The following is a 16,091-nucleotide window of genomic DNA, read 5'->3' as shown; positions in this document are numbered from 1 at the left end:
GCAATGGGAAGTTAAAAATGTGTACCAGAGAATACTACACACAATTTATCATTTATCCAATGTTATTTTCATCAGTAAATTCAGAATAAATTATAAGTATCTATTAATAGCAACGACTAACCAAGTCCCTTTATAATTCCTAATGAAATTTTTTTTCAAATATTAGCTTACTATAATCAATGAATACCTTTTGAAAATTCCCCTTAACGTTTCAGCTCCCAAATATTCAGTCTTAAGCAATTGTATTTAGACTAGTGTTGCTTAAAGTTTGCAGTGGAAAAACACAAACAAAACAAAAACAACAGATAAACAGGAATAAATAATTAAGATGCAGATTGCTCATCTCAGTACAGGTCAGGTAAATAAAGAACTATTTAGGACCACTGCTACCTAAATAAGGTTTGTGATCTCACTGTGAGGCAGGCTATAAAGACTACATTTCCTGTACTTCTAGAAATGTAGGGACACAGGAAGAATTCAGAGGGAGTTGATGTTAAACATGTTCATTTAATAATGAGTAGGAGTCCATGAGGTGAAAAATGCTCTGTGTGGCCATCTTTCTTTTTTTTTTTTTGAGACGGAGTCTTGCTCTGTCGCGGCCTGGAGTGCAGTGGCCGGATCTCAGCTCACTGCAGGCTCCGCCTCCCGGGTTTACGCCATTCTCCTGCCTCAGCCTCCTGAGTAGCTGGGACTACAGGCGCCCGCCACCTCGCCCGGCTAGTTTTTTTTGTATTTTTTAGTAGAGACGGGGTTTCACAGTGTTAGCCAGGATGGTCTCGATCTCCTGACCTCGTGATCCGCCCGTCTCGGCCTCCCAAAGTGCTGGGATTACAGGCTTGAGCCACCGCGCCCGGCCTGTGGCTATCTTTCTGTAAAGAACAAGAATTCTTCACTGAATTATAGATTTTACAATACAATAATGATAATCTTGTATTGTGATACAAATGATGCATAGGAACAAAAATATAAACATAGGTGCTCCTATGAAATCACAGTAATGATAATTATGTATTGTCAAATCTATAATTGCTTGGATCTAAGTTTATAGTACTAAAAATATAGACTAAATTCAGACTGCATAAGTACTTATTAGCCATTTTAACAATTCTGGAATTTACTCCTGAAAGAACACCAACATGGCATATGTATACGTATGTAACAAACCTGCACATTGTGCATGTGCACCCTAGAACTTAAAATATAACAATAATAATAATAATAAAAAGAAAATACATTCTGATCTATAACTGTTGTACAAATACAAAATAAATCTATTAAAAACAACAACAACAAAATTTTTTTTTGAGTTGGTTTTGGGCTTTTAAGAGGGATTTGTTGGAGTTTTCTGCCTTCAAATTTAGGTTGTATTAACTTTATCTTTTGGAATTTTGATTGAGTTGAAATAAACAGGAGGGTAGTGATGGCAGGGGCAGCCCATCTAGAATGGCCACTGCCATGATGTCAGCTGCAGTGGAGGAGGCATGGCCAGGGCTGTGAGCTCCACAGAGCTGGCAGGGTCGGTAACAGGCAGTGGCACTATCCCATTTTGAGTTGGAGGAGTGGGAGCCCTGCCCCCCGGGAGCAGCTGCAGCCACCCAGCTGCGGCTGCAGACCTGGGTATCCCTGTGCTCATGGGGACCTTGGAAGTCCCCCTTCCCTCACAGGCTCAGAAGTGCCTGCTCCTGCTGCCTAGACTCTCCCAGTTCCTGGTGCCTGTTCTGATTTTGTAGCAAAGTTGAAGCCTAGCCCAGGCACTGTGGCCACCCAGCCAGGTGTGCACATAGTTGGGGCAGTGTTGACATGCCAAGTCCCTGCTGCCTTAGTCTCCTCCAGACTTTGGGCACCAAGGAGAACAGCAGGAAGGCTGAGGAGGGGCTGAGGGCAGCTCAGTGTGGGCCTGCAGGTGTCCCTCAGCATGAACGGCCTGGGCACATGGGTGCCATGGATGGTGGCTTGATGATGGCAGGAGGCAAACAGGTTCCTGGACAGAAAGGGATGGATCCCCAGTGAAGCCCCACCTTCAAGCCAGGGATGGCTTGAAGCCTGGGCTGGGGCTCCCAGTTCTACGACCAGAGTGAGAACTTACGGTGTTTTTTCTCAGCCCAACCCTGGCCATCCATGGACCAATCAGCATGCATTTTCTCCTCTCCGAAGCCCATAAAAACCCCAGACGCAGCCAGATTTTGGCAGGTAAGGGGAAGACCTCCCTGAGGATAGGAGCTACCCATTCCAGGTCTACTCTCAACTGAGGGCTGCACAGACATCCGGGTGACCTGCCTGCAGAAGGGAGGTATCCAGTTTGGTTCTCCTGAGAGCTACTCTGCCACTTAATGAAGTTCCTCTCTGCCTTGCTCAGCCTCCAGTTGTCTGCGTATCTCACTCTTCCTCTACATGAGACAAGAACACAGGACCTGCCGAACGGTGGGCATAAAAGAGCTTTAACATAGAAACAGGGCTGAAACACCCCTGCTTGCCACATTGCAAGTGATGAGAAGTAGAGATCTATTCCCTTTGGGGAGCCCAGACCTAGGGGATCCCTGAGCTAGGGCTATGACACCCTTTTTGGGGTTCAGCAGTTTCTGCCATCTCCAAGCTTCTGGGTGCCACTGTGTTCCCCTCTTCCAGACATGGGTGCCTGCAGTGGAAGCCATGAGCAGTACATTTGGTCCAACAATAGCCTCACACAGAACTGGCCCCTGGGCTGGTGCCTGGAGCCTCTCATCCCACCACAGCAGCCAGCATGCATGGCTGTGTGCTATGACTGGACCCTGTGCTCGCTCACCCACACACCCCTTGCCACTCTGCAACTGGCTTGCAGGGAGTGGATGTGTGATCTGGGCTGGTAGTGCAAGCAGAGCACAGTCTGATGGGCTGAGTAGGCAGAACAAGCCCAGTAGGTGCAAGCAGTATTCACGCGGAAGGCACCACTGGCCACAGAGGTTTCTTGCTGGCAAAGCAACACCCTAAGGATCCTGTGACAGTAGGTCCAAGAACAACGCAAAGAAGGCTCCTTAAGATAATTCATGTATTAAGAACGTAGTTGTTCCTATGAAATTTACTCTTCAGTGGAAGAGTTAGAATTAAAATAGGTGATAACAGCAAACATTAAACATGAAATAGACTTCAAACACTCCATTTTGGAATTCAAAATTCTGAGATGTTCTTTGCTCATGTTAGTGGTTTCTGATCTAAAAAAGAAATTTTGTCCAAGCATGGCTCTTACAGAGGAATGGTGATAGGAGCTTAAGTGTCGCTACTCTGGACCCTTTACTGTGAGGCAGCTACTGGCTATGATGTGTATCTTCACTTTAATATTATTGCCATATTGCATCTTTTTCATATAATAAACTTCAGACTCTTAAACATCCTCATGTTGTATCTAGTGAATCATCTTTCATAATTGAAACTGTCTGACATCATTAAAGGCAAATATGAATTTTTTTAAATGTTGCCTTTCAAAATCACATTATTTCTATCTGTGTCAATTTTATTTTGGGCTTCAGACTATAAATTTATAATGTTACATTTACCGAAGGGACAAAAAAGTGTTCTGTTTGAAAATTAATACAGATTTTATAATATACTTCAAGTTGTATATTTTTGTATATTTTAGTGAGAATTTGTATAATTTGGTAAGACTTTTATGTATTTTTGACACATTTCTGTATTTTTGAGATATTTACAGAGTTTTTTATGAACATTAAGTCTAATAACAACAGCAACAAATCCTGAATCAATATCTTTCATATTTTTGCTAATAGTAGTGTGAGTGATTCCATAGTGCAAATTAAAAATCTACAGAGAAACTTTCAGGATCGTATTAAAACCTAGATTAACATCATGTTGCTAATTGTAATACTGTTGTAAACGACATCTCACATAATATATGTTTGGTTTGAAAACACATCTTAGTCTAAACACCTTCAACATTTAATGAAAAATGTAAAACCATTGATAGAAATAATAAAAGATAACAAGCTGGACTGAGTTCAATTCATCTCTTTCTTTGATGGCTATAAATAAGGAAATTATTTGTTTTGCATTTATACCTAACAAATCCCATTAAGGAATGCATATTCCATTTTTATCTTTTAAATTCAGATGTTGCATATTAACAAGTTTATATTAAGCATTTTGGACCTGTGTCTCTCCAGTTTTTTCTCAAGTGAAAATAGTTTTAGCTCACTCTCAATATTTTTGATAACACAATGCCAAATATTTCCTTAAAATATATGCTGGATGATATATATCATTCTACAAAGTCATATTGAGTTATTCATAATACTGCGAAAGTTTGTGTGTGTGGGTATATAAAGGGGGAGTATAATGGTCAAGAAATTAAGAAAGTCAAATTCTATTTGTCCTTCTCTCACTCACTGTGTTTTAGAACAACTGAATTTTCCTAAGTATTCATTCAAATAAAATAAATGTAATCTTACTTACAAATAGTAAGTATCATTTATTTTTAACATTTTCTGAGTTATGTGTGATGCTTTGCAATGTGTGTACCAATACATATGTTTTGGCCTTCGGATAATTTAGTGATGAAATCAACAATAAAGTAAGATTTTTGTAATTAAGGACACATATGTACTACAAAAATATCATAAGACTTCTCTAGTAATAAAAAAGAAATGTCATACCAAATCAAAGGGCAGCATTATATAGAAACTGCAAGTTAATTAAATATATGGATTCTTCTTTGCTGGAAGTAAATCATCAGGTGTTTTATCTTTATATTTAGAAATAATCATAAAAATAAAAATGTGTCAGCAGCCAAAGATGAATATGTGAATCTTATGAAAAGTAGCTGAATTTAACTTTAGGTAATTTATTTAGATTCATAAAATACAAAACCGTATTACACGTAGTTTTCATATGTTTACTTCACTTGACATTCTTACCCACATATGAGACGTGACCATTTTAGCAACATGGAGTTAGAAATGTGTGCCTCTTGACCTTGTAAATTACTAATTATCATTAAATTGGCCTCAATCAACTCGAGTGTAATTGAAGTAGCATGGTTCTCTGTGTAGGTGAACAGTTTATTGAATGCTTATTTTGCTATATCAAGCTGAAAATGTTAAATGATAAGGCAAGTACTTCCTAAATCAATATGGAGCATGTCTCAATTATCAACAGCGAGACTTTTCAAATTGCATTGCTGATTTTTTTTTTTGGTGTGTGAGAGTACTGCTAACCATTCATGGGCTAATGACCCACTAAAAAATCAAAAACATATGGAGTTTAAGCACTTTGATAGACAGATACTGGTAAAGGTGAGTTTAATCTCTTCAAAGACTGGTTGTGTTTTAAAAACTGATTTAAATATAAATTTTAGTGTGATTTAATATCTAATTTCAAATATTCAATAGTCAGAATTTAATGATGAAGTTCTTTTGTTAGTATTTCTACAATTTTAGTAAAAATTCAATATTGGGGTCTCACCTATTAAATATTGCAGTATGCAGAATTTGGCAACATTTTTACTTTACATCAGTTTAATTGGGAATTGAAATAAATGTCTTTCATTTTATTTTATTTTATTTTATTTTTTTTTTGAGGCGGAGTCTCGCTCTGTCGCCCGGACTGGAGTGCAGTGGCCGGATCTCAGCTCACTGCAAGCTCCGCCTCCCGGGTTTACGCCATTCTCCTGCCTCAGCCTCCCGAGTAGCTGGGACTACAGGCGCCCGCCACCTCGCCCGGCTAGTTTTTTTTTGTATTTTTAGTAGAGACGGGGTTTCACCGTGTTAGCCAGGATGGTCTCGATCTCCTGACCTCGTGATCCGCCCGTCTCGGCCTCCCAAAGTGCTGGGATTACAGGCTTGAGCCACCGCGCCCGGCTCATTTTATTATCTTCCATATGTTCAAAGATGCTTTTACCCACTGAAGTTTAATATACTATATAATCATCAATGAAGGTGTAAAATATTATAATTATTTGAAATTAAATTGTTCTAAGTGAAAATATTCTTAGATTTTTAGAAGAATTATTGACATGTACTTCATAATCTACAATTCACACATTTAAAGTGCACAGTTGATTTTTTTCTTTTATTGAAGTGTGAATTTATAGTTGTTTGATCATCACCAAAATTTGATTTTAGAACACACCTTTCCTTCCCTGAAAAAGAGAAGCTGCATTCCCAGTAGCGATCACATCATTCTTCCCATCTAACCTACCAATATCCACCACACTCCTTTTCAACTCTGGGAAAACAGTAATCTACTTGTGGGTTTGCCTCTGCTGGATATATTCCATCTAAGGAAATCACAGGGTATACGGTCTTTAGTGACTGTCTTATTACACTCAGCATAATTGTTTCAAGGTGCATTCATGTTGTAGCACATATTACTACTTTATTCCTTTTTATTCATGAATCATTTTTATTGTATGGACATACCACTTTTTAAAGAAATTCATCGGTAATAAACAATTGGGTCATGTGAGGTTTTTGAACTAAAGGGAGAAATAGACAGATCCACATTAATGGTAGGAGTCTTCAATGGCCCACTTGCACTTGTGGCTAGAACAACCAGTCAGAGTAACAATAAGTGAACAGAGGACTTCATCACCACTATAGATCAATATAAATATGAATTAATATGAATAATGAAGTTATGAATTTTTGTGTACATGTTTCTGCATAGTTGTATACTTTTATTATCTTGTCTACCTGGAGTAGAATTGCTGGTAACTCGAGGTCTAACATTTGGAGGAACTGCCAGACTATTTGCAAAGGCAGTTGCACGATTTTACATTACCACCAGTTATGCATGAGGCTTCCGATTTCTCACCATACTGGCCAAATTTTAACTTTTTTTCATGATAAAGTTAGCTAAACAATGCAAATGCTTGATCATTAAACTACTGCAAGTTTTCCTGATAAACAAAACCATATAGCTTTCATAATGATTAAATATAATATTATAGGTTTGCACAGTTTATCTTATTGATAGATACAAAATGTTTGAAGAAGATTAAGAATACACGCAAATAGCTGCATTCATTTTATCCACAAGTAGTATGCAAGAAAGTAAATGTATATATATTTTGATTTTCAAAAGGGACAGTTTGCCCTAAATATGTACATATATTACAAAATAATGAGGCTTTTATTTCCTGCAGTGCCAGTGAAATTGTGATATCTCTTTATTCACATATAAATATTTTATAGCAGGTGCTATGATTTTTTATTTTAGGTCTCAATTTCTTTGCCAATTATAATGAGTGAAAATAAATTTATGTAAGTTTTGTTAAATTGTGAGCATTATTGAATAACTGATAAAATTACATAAGACTTAGGGGCAATTTTGACGGCAACAAGGTACCATTAAATAAAAAATACAGGAATAACCAAACATAACTTTCAATTGTTTATTTTTTACTTTGATGTTTTCTTCAAAAATAATTTTATAACATTTTTTATTTCAATAAGCTATCTTTTTTTTCTATTTGTTTAAGATGTTAGTCTTCAAATTTTTAAGAGTAGAATCTCATGCTCTGTGATATTATACTAGAGTATTTCATGTATCATAGATCCTTATTAAATATTGTTTGCCTGTCAATATCTTTTAATGTGTAGAGAAGAATGGATGTTTTAGTTAAAATACAGAGTGAGGATTAAAACAATATGTCACAGAAAATGTTTCAGTTCACCTGTATATTCAACTATGCATCTATTATTTGTATTATAGGTGGGACCACAATTACTAAAATAATAAGTTACCTTATAATACTGTTTATATATAAGTAGATACAACAAATCATTAAAGAATTTTATTTCTAAGGCTATTATCAATGATGTAATAATTTACTGCATTTTATATTAATATATGCACATTTTTCTTTTAGCACTTGAATTTTGTATCTAAAGAGTAATTTAACCCTAATTTCACATAAATATTGATCATACTTTAATGTTACATTTTATATAGCTTCTGAAATGTGTGCACTGAATAATTTGGTAAGTAAATGTATATATACACATATAAACATGTAGACATTATATTCAGCGTCGAAATTTCTAGTGTTTTCATGATTGGTGTAATACTACTTGAAATGTTATAAACTATCATTCACAATACCACAATGAGAGTAATGTTTATTTTGAATATATATGTAAACATTCATGACATTCATGATATTTAGAAGTGTTAAGTTTAATTATTATATAATAAGTTGAACTACTTTTATATTTTCTTAGGTCAAAATTTTACAAACAAGACAGACTCAGCCTAAATTTCTAATTGAATGTCTTTCAAGGATTATCTAGAGCCTTATGGAAGATGCTTTTGACTATTGAGTGCCACTATGAATATGAAAGACCAATAAGGTATTAGATTTATTACAGCAGTGAATGCTACAGGAGATACCTAAAGTTAACCCAAAAAGTGTTAAACTTTAATCTCTTTTATGAAGAAGAAGAAAGGAAGAAAGAGAAGGGGAAGGGGAAGGGAAAGGAGAAGGAGAAGAAGAGGAGGAAGAAAAGTAGGAGGAAGAGGAAGGGGAAGGGGAAGAGAAGGAGGAGGAGGAGAAGGAGAAGGATGGGATGAGGAGGAGGAGAAGGAGAAGGATGGGATGAGGAGGAGGAGAAGAAGAAGGAGGAGGAGGAGGAGGAAGAGGAAAATGACGACTGTGTTAGCCTATTCTCACACTGTCACACCACTCTAAAGATACTACCTGAGATGGGGCAATTTATAAAAGAAAGAAGTTTAGTTGACTGACAGTCCCACATAGGTGGGGAGGCCCCAGAAAATTTACAAACATAGCAAGGCACATCTTACGTGGCAGCAAGAGAGAGTGAGAATGTAGTGGGAAAAGCCCCTTATAAACCCATCAGATTTCATGAGTACTCACTCACTATCATAAGAACAGCATAGGAGAAACCACTCCCATGGTCCAAGCACTTTCTACCAGGTCCCTCCCTCAGCAACTGAGGATTACAATTCAAATTACAATTCAAGATGAGATTTGGGCGGGGACACAGAGCCGAACCATCTCATTCTGCCCCTGGCCTCTCCCAAATCTCATGTCCTCACATTGCAAAACACAATTAAGCCTGCCCAACAGTGCCCCAAAGTCTTAATTCATTTCAGCATTAACTCAAAAGTCCAAGTCCAGGGTCTCATCTGACACAAATCTCTTCCACCTATGAGCCTGTAAAATAATAATAATAATAAAATAAAACACAAGTCAGTTATATCCAAGATATGAGGGGGGTACAGTCTTTGGATAAATGCTTCCATTCCAAATGGGAGAAAGTGGCTAAAACAAAGGGCTACAATCTCCATGCAACCTGAAAGCCAGAAGGGCAGTCATTACACTGTAAAGCTTAAACATAATCTCTTTCGACTTCATGTCTCACATCCAGGACATGCTGATGCAAATGATGGGCTTCCACAGTCTTCCGCAGCTCTGCCCCTGTGGCTTGCAGGGTTCAGCTCCTGCAGCTGCTTTCATGGGCTGACATTGACTGTCTGTGGCTTTTCCAGGCACATGGTGAAAGCTGTCAGTGAATCTACCATTCTGGGAGCTGGAGGACAATGGCCTTCTTCTCACAGCTGCACTAGGAAGTGCCCCAGTGGGGACTCTGTGTGGGGGCTCCAACCCCACATTTCCCTTTCACACTGCCCTAGCAGAGGTTCTCCATGAGGGCTCAACCCCTGAAGCAAACTCTTACTTGAATATCCAGGTATTTCCATACATCCTCTGAAATCTAGGCAGAGGATCCTTGACCTCAATTCTTGACTTCTGTGTAACCACAGGCTCAACACCACGTGAAAGCCACCAAGGCTTGGGTCTTGCACCCTCTGAACAATGGCCTGAGATGTACCTTGGTCTCTTTTAGCCATGACTGGAGCTGGAGTGGCTGGAATGCAGGGCACCAACTCCTGCTGCTGCACACAACATCGGTGCTCTGGGCTTGGTCTATGACACCATTTTTTCCCTCCTAGGCCTCCAGGTCTGTGATAGGAGTGACTGCCATGAAGATCTCTGGCATGCCCTGGAGACATTTTCTCCATTATCTTGATGATTAACATTCCACTCCTAGTTACTTATGCAAATTTATTCAGCTGGCTTGAATTTCTCCCCAGAAAATGGGTTTTTTTTTTCGACCACAACATCAGACTCTGCAAATTTTTCAAACTTTTGTGCTGTGTCACCTCTTGTATGCTGCTTGGAAATTTCTTCCACCAGATGTCCTAAATTATCTCTTCAAGTTCAGAGTTCCACAGATCTCCAGGGTAGGAGCAAAATGCTGCCAGTCTTTTTGCTAAAGCATAGCAATAAAGATCTCCAGTTCTCAGTAAGTTTCTTGTCACCATCTGAGACTGCCTCAGCCTGGACTTCATTGTCCACCTCGTTATCAGCATTTTGGTCAAAGCCACTCAACAGTCTCTAGGAAGTTCAAAAGTTTCACACATCCTTCTGTCTTCTTCTGAGCCCTCTGAACTATTCCAGCCGCGGCCTGTTAACCATTTCGAAAGTTGCTTCCACATTTTCAAGTGTCTTTATAGCAGTACTCCACTCTACCAGTACCAATTTACTGTGTTAGTTCTTACTCATACTCCTATAAAGATACTACCCGAGACTCGGTAATTTATAAAAAGAAAGAGGTTTAATTGGGCTCACAGATCTGCAAGGCTGGGAAGGGTTTAGGAAACTCAGAATCGTGGCAGAAGTTGAAGGGCACACAAGACACGTGTTACATGGCGACAGGAGAGAGTGAGAGTAGGGAGGGAAGAGCCCTTCATAAAACCATCAGATTTCATGAGAACTTACTATCATGAGAACAGAATGGGGGACCCCCCGCCGTGATCCAGTCACCTCCCAGCAGGTCCCTTCCTCCACAGCTGGGGATTACAATGCAGATTACAATTCAAAATGAGATTTGGGTGGGGACACGGAGCCAAACCATATCAAAGACTACTACAGGATTTCTTATTTTGAAAATTATAAAATATATGGAATTTGAAAGGTACTCTCTGATTTTAACCTCTCTAAAATTATAATAATAAAAGTTAATAGCCCATAAATATGTGAGTTAAAATAGCATTCCAGAATGCTTATGCATATGTGAAATCTAACTTATGTTGATATAATATTCCAATTAATAGTTGTGCTTTGCTATAAAATGTGTACTGATACTGTATATTTAAATTATTAGTAATATTTCACATTATCTGAAAGTTCTCCTAGTCACTCTTCAATAAATGCATTCACTCTGTCGATGGCATATGCATCTACTTGTAGCACTTAGCAGACTATTCATTTTTAATAAATTATTACTTAGTATGCTATTATTTTTATATATTTACTTATAGCTTATTATTATATTTCCATTAAGAGTTTTTTTTAAAATAAATCAGAGTTAATTTATTAGCTAGACCTCCATTTTTACCTCCAGGTTTTGTCATTGTCTTTCTAATAGCATGTGAAATCCAGGAAAGTGAACATAAACTTCTCACTTCAACAAGTGATTAAAGCAGAAGGGCCAACAGAAATAGCCCATTTCTCCAACTCTTTTCAGATACACGAATACCTTCTATCTCCCTCAGCACAACATACACACATTTTATGAATGAAACAAAGTGTTCTCAACAGAGTACATAGAAACAACAACTTCCTACTTGTCTCTGGTAAATTTGATTTACAAATTCCACTCTTCTTTGTTTTCTGGCCAGTGGTGTAGCAGCCAGTTTGGCAGTTACCCATAATAAAAAAATATAAGATTTATGATGCCATTTGGCAGCCCATTTCCTGGGGTCAGTGGAAAATGTAGAAAATTAATGTCGGGTGTACATGAAAAGCATGTGTTCCGGTATTTCTAGAGACAGTAGTCTGAATGCCTCTGCTATATTGATTTATGACATGGTTTGACTGTATCCCCGCTGAAATGTCACCTTGAATTGTAATAATCCCCATGTGTCAGGGTGGAACCAGGTGGAGATAATTAAATCTTGGGGACCGTTTCCCCCATACAATTCTCATGGCAGTGAATAAGTCTCATGAAATCTGATGGTTTCATAAATGGGAGTTCCGCTGTACAAGTTCTCTTACCTGTTGCCATGTTAGATGTGCCTTTGCTTCTCTTTCACCTTCTGCCGTGATTGTGATGCCTCCCCGGCCATGTGCACCTGTGAGCCCATTAAACCTCTTTTCTTTATAAATTGCCCAGCCTTGTGTATGTCTTTATTAGCAGTGAGAGTACAGACTAATAGAGTTTGCTAATCTTTTTTCATTTTCTGACGTGATATTTTAACTGTTTATTTTATTGTTTGATCACTGCTTTATTTTGAAATTAACCATTGTTATCAGTGACCTGATAAAGAGAAACATGCATATTTATTCCGAAATTAAGAACTACATTTTCATTATTCAAGAAAGTTGGCAAACGTGTAACTTATACAACATGTTTGCCAATATTTGCCTGTACCTTTGATATCACTTGTGTCAGAAAATCGTAAGATGGAAGTCAGAAGACGTGGATGTACTGAAGAAGTCTCAATCTCTACTTTGAAAGATGGTAATTATTTTGAGAGGACTGTGTCCCAAGATGGTGATGTCATGGGACAGCTTGCCATTGTAATTCATGCCTCAGAAGCGGATTAAGTATGCTAGTTGTGATTATGATACATTCAAAAATAAAAATAGTGCTTGGGACCCAGATTATACTGTTTCTTAGAAAAATACAAGCATATTTTAAATCTAGGAGCACATGTGGTGAAATAAAAAAAATCACTGCTTCTTTTGGAATCCGTCATTCTCTTACTGACTTCAAGGATGTGTAAACATTATGAAGCATGCCTTTACTTTCTTCTTTAATTTCCAGCTTGCATACTTTTCATGTCAGATGTCCTATGCTTACTGTCAATATCTTTTATTAATCTATCCCAGAAAGTTAAAAAAAGAAAGACAGCAAAGTGGATGATAATCAGGGTTAGAATAGTTGAATGAGGACATTATATAAATTCCCTTCCTTTATACCTCACAACATCCCTGGTTCAAGAGTTAATGAATTTCTGATTTTTTTTTTTAACCATTAGGGCAATCTGATTAATGATATTGTTGAAGAAGGTACAAACTACTGTTGGAATTAGGTTTAGTTTAATGTCTTTCATATTGAAGATTAAGATTTTTACATTTTTTATAAAGATTGCAATTGATTTTGTCATTATTGAATCCTTCATCTTGAGTTTTAATAGAATGATAATTACTTTAAGACATTTGGTTTATATTATGTAATGGGGTATTGCTATAGTAAGTAATTGGCAATTTGATAATAATGGTGATGGTTGTAAAAACATTTTCATTATCTTTGATTATATTGTGTAGTGTTTTTCTTTTAATTTATAAATATAAGAAAACAAGGCTAATATAGTAGGTGAGTGAAAAAGAGAAAGAAGAAGGTAAAATAAATTTGGGGTAACTGGTCAATTATGGAAGATAGAAAAGATAATTCCAGAAAATATATAGAAGCATTTAATTATGATTCTTGAAAATATTGTCTTTAAAGAAATTGGCTATAATATAAGTAGTCATGTTAGTGTTCTTGGGCAGCTATAATATAAGACTACAGACTGGGCTGGGCGCGGTGGCTCAAGTCTGTAATCCCAGCACTTTGGGAGGCCGAGACGGGTGGATCACGAGGTCAGGAGATCGAGACCATCCTGGCTAACACTGTGAAACCCCGTCTCTACTAAAAAATACAAAAAACTAGCCGGGCGAGGTGGCGGGCGCCTGTAGTCCCAGCTACTCGGGAGGCTGAGGCAGGAGAATGGTGTAAACCCGGGAGGCGGAGCTTGCAGTGAGCTGAGATCCGTCCACTGCACTCCAGCCTGGGCGACAGAGCAAGACTCCGTCTCAAAAAACAAACAAACAAACAAACAAAACAAAAAGACTACAGACTACGATTTTATTAAACAACAAAAATGTATTCTCTCACAGTTCTAAAAGTGAAAAGTCCAAGATTAAGGTGCCAGCCAGACTGGTTTCTGGTGAGGCTTCTTCTACTATCTTGTAGACAGCAGTTTATTCTTGTGTCCTCACATGGCCTTTCATCTGCAAATGCAGAAAGAGACATCTGTGATGTCTCTTCCCCTTAAACACTAACCCTATCGGTTTGAGACCTCACCCTTATAAACTGACTTGACCTCAATTACCTTTAAAGACCCTGTCTCCAAATACAGTCACATGGGGGTTAGGGCTTCAACATAAAACTTTGGGAGAACACAGTTTAGTACCAAAAATGATGGAAAAATAATTTTTTAAAAAAGATTACTCATATAATATTATTTAAGGACAAATAGGGTACAATTGGGAAAATGATGGCTGAGATTCTTCCTGGTAATGACCTCGAGATGAAGGCATTAGAAAAACACAATTTGCTCACTGAACAGTCAGAAAAGCTGTTTACAATATCTATAGGTTGTGCTGTGTGGAAGGGAAAAAAAACCAGATATTATAAAAATATCAATTATTTAAATATCAAAATATAGTCATTAATTTGTATCAGTACTTATATTATTTACAGATTCAATTTTAAGTTACCAATGAAGAATTTTTACCTTATAAGTTGTTCTACTTTGAAAATTATTTTTTATTTGCAGAGGCAGAAGTGACTCGTGATATACCTACCAGTGCTATAAAAAACTAATATATTTGACACAGAAATTATCAGAGAAAAATTTCAACTTGGATACTTATTAATACCTATGATTTGTACTTAAATAATACATATGTATATAATTCCATAAGAGTTTATGTTCAGATATTGCAAATTAATAGAATGATTTTTAATAGACTTCATACTCACACACACCTGACAGTTATAGTAATATCCCTTTTTAAAGTGTGACTGAAACAGTATGCAGTAGTTTTATAGCTACTTTGGTTATTTCAACAATAGTCTATACTTTTTCAAACAATATCATTAATCAGATTCATCACATGTTAAAAAAAAATCAGAAATTCATTAACTCTTATGCCAGAGATGTTGTGAGGTATAAAGAGAAGGAATTTAAAAATGTAAAATGTCCTCATTTAACAAGAGGAAAAGAATTATCTAAATTTCCTTCAAATAAGATGAAAGGAAGAGTTCACAAAGGTAAATCTAATATAACTCCCATGCTAGTTGAAACTAATTAAACAGGAAGAATCAAACATATTCCTTATTCTTGATTTATGTTGGTAGAATTATTTTAATTGTTTTGCTTTCATTAATTGCTAAAATACAAATAACAAGGTAGAAGGTACCTTTTACTAAAGTAGAAGGTATCTTTTATAAGGTTGAAATGAGTATCTCTTTTCCTTTTCTAGTTAATGCCCTCACTTTCTTGTGCTTGCTTGATGTCCCTAAGAACTAGATTCTTTCCAATATTAGGCAATATATTACCATTGCTGTTTTCAGGGAAAGTGTAGGTAGGAGTTATCCTTCTGTTGTAAGTCAGAATACAAGTATTTCAACTTGAACATGTACAGCTCCTCACTCACAGATTATGTTAATACTTTAGCTGCTCTGTGTTCTTTTTCTGCTCCTGCAATCCAATCACCATTACTTGTTACTTAATCTTTCAATACCAGAAAGTAGTCATTACCCCGAACTATGTGATTATTGCAAAAGTAAGTTCAGTTAGAAATACTGTGTACCTAGCATGAAAAACATATAAAAGTATAATGTTTTAAAGAAACTAATTTTGTTATGAGTGGACATACACAAAGGACTGGCTTCTCCAGGGATGACTGGCATAATTAAATTAATTCCCACAGGCAGAGTAAACTTCCTGAGTATTTGATTAAATAAAATGTCTATTATTGTTCTTCATTAGTAGAAATAAATTTTACAATGCTTAAAGTAGTTCTACATTAAGAGAAGCCAACAGGACTTGTAAGATTTACATATTACATTACTTTGTACATTTACAAAGTACCAACACTCCTTTTTATTATTTCTTTTGTACAGTGAAAACTCAATGTTATCTAAGAAATCCTCATCTGCAATTTTGTGACCAAATGATAAGTAACGAAAATATGTATACTATATATGTGCATGTGTGTGTGTGTGTGTGTGTGTGTGTGTGTGTGT

The sequence above is a fragment of the Colobus angolensis genome, unplaced genomic scaffold (assembly GCF_000951035.1).
Source record: "Colobus angolensis palliatus isolate OR3802 unplaced genomic scaffold, Cang.pa_1.0 Scaffold73, whole genome shotgun sequence".
Lineage (NCBI taxonomy): Eukaryota > Metazoa > Chordata > Mammalia > Primates > Cercopithecidae > Colobus > Colobus angolensis.
Note: the sequence above shows the minus strand (reverse complement) of the source record.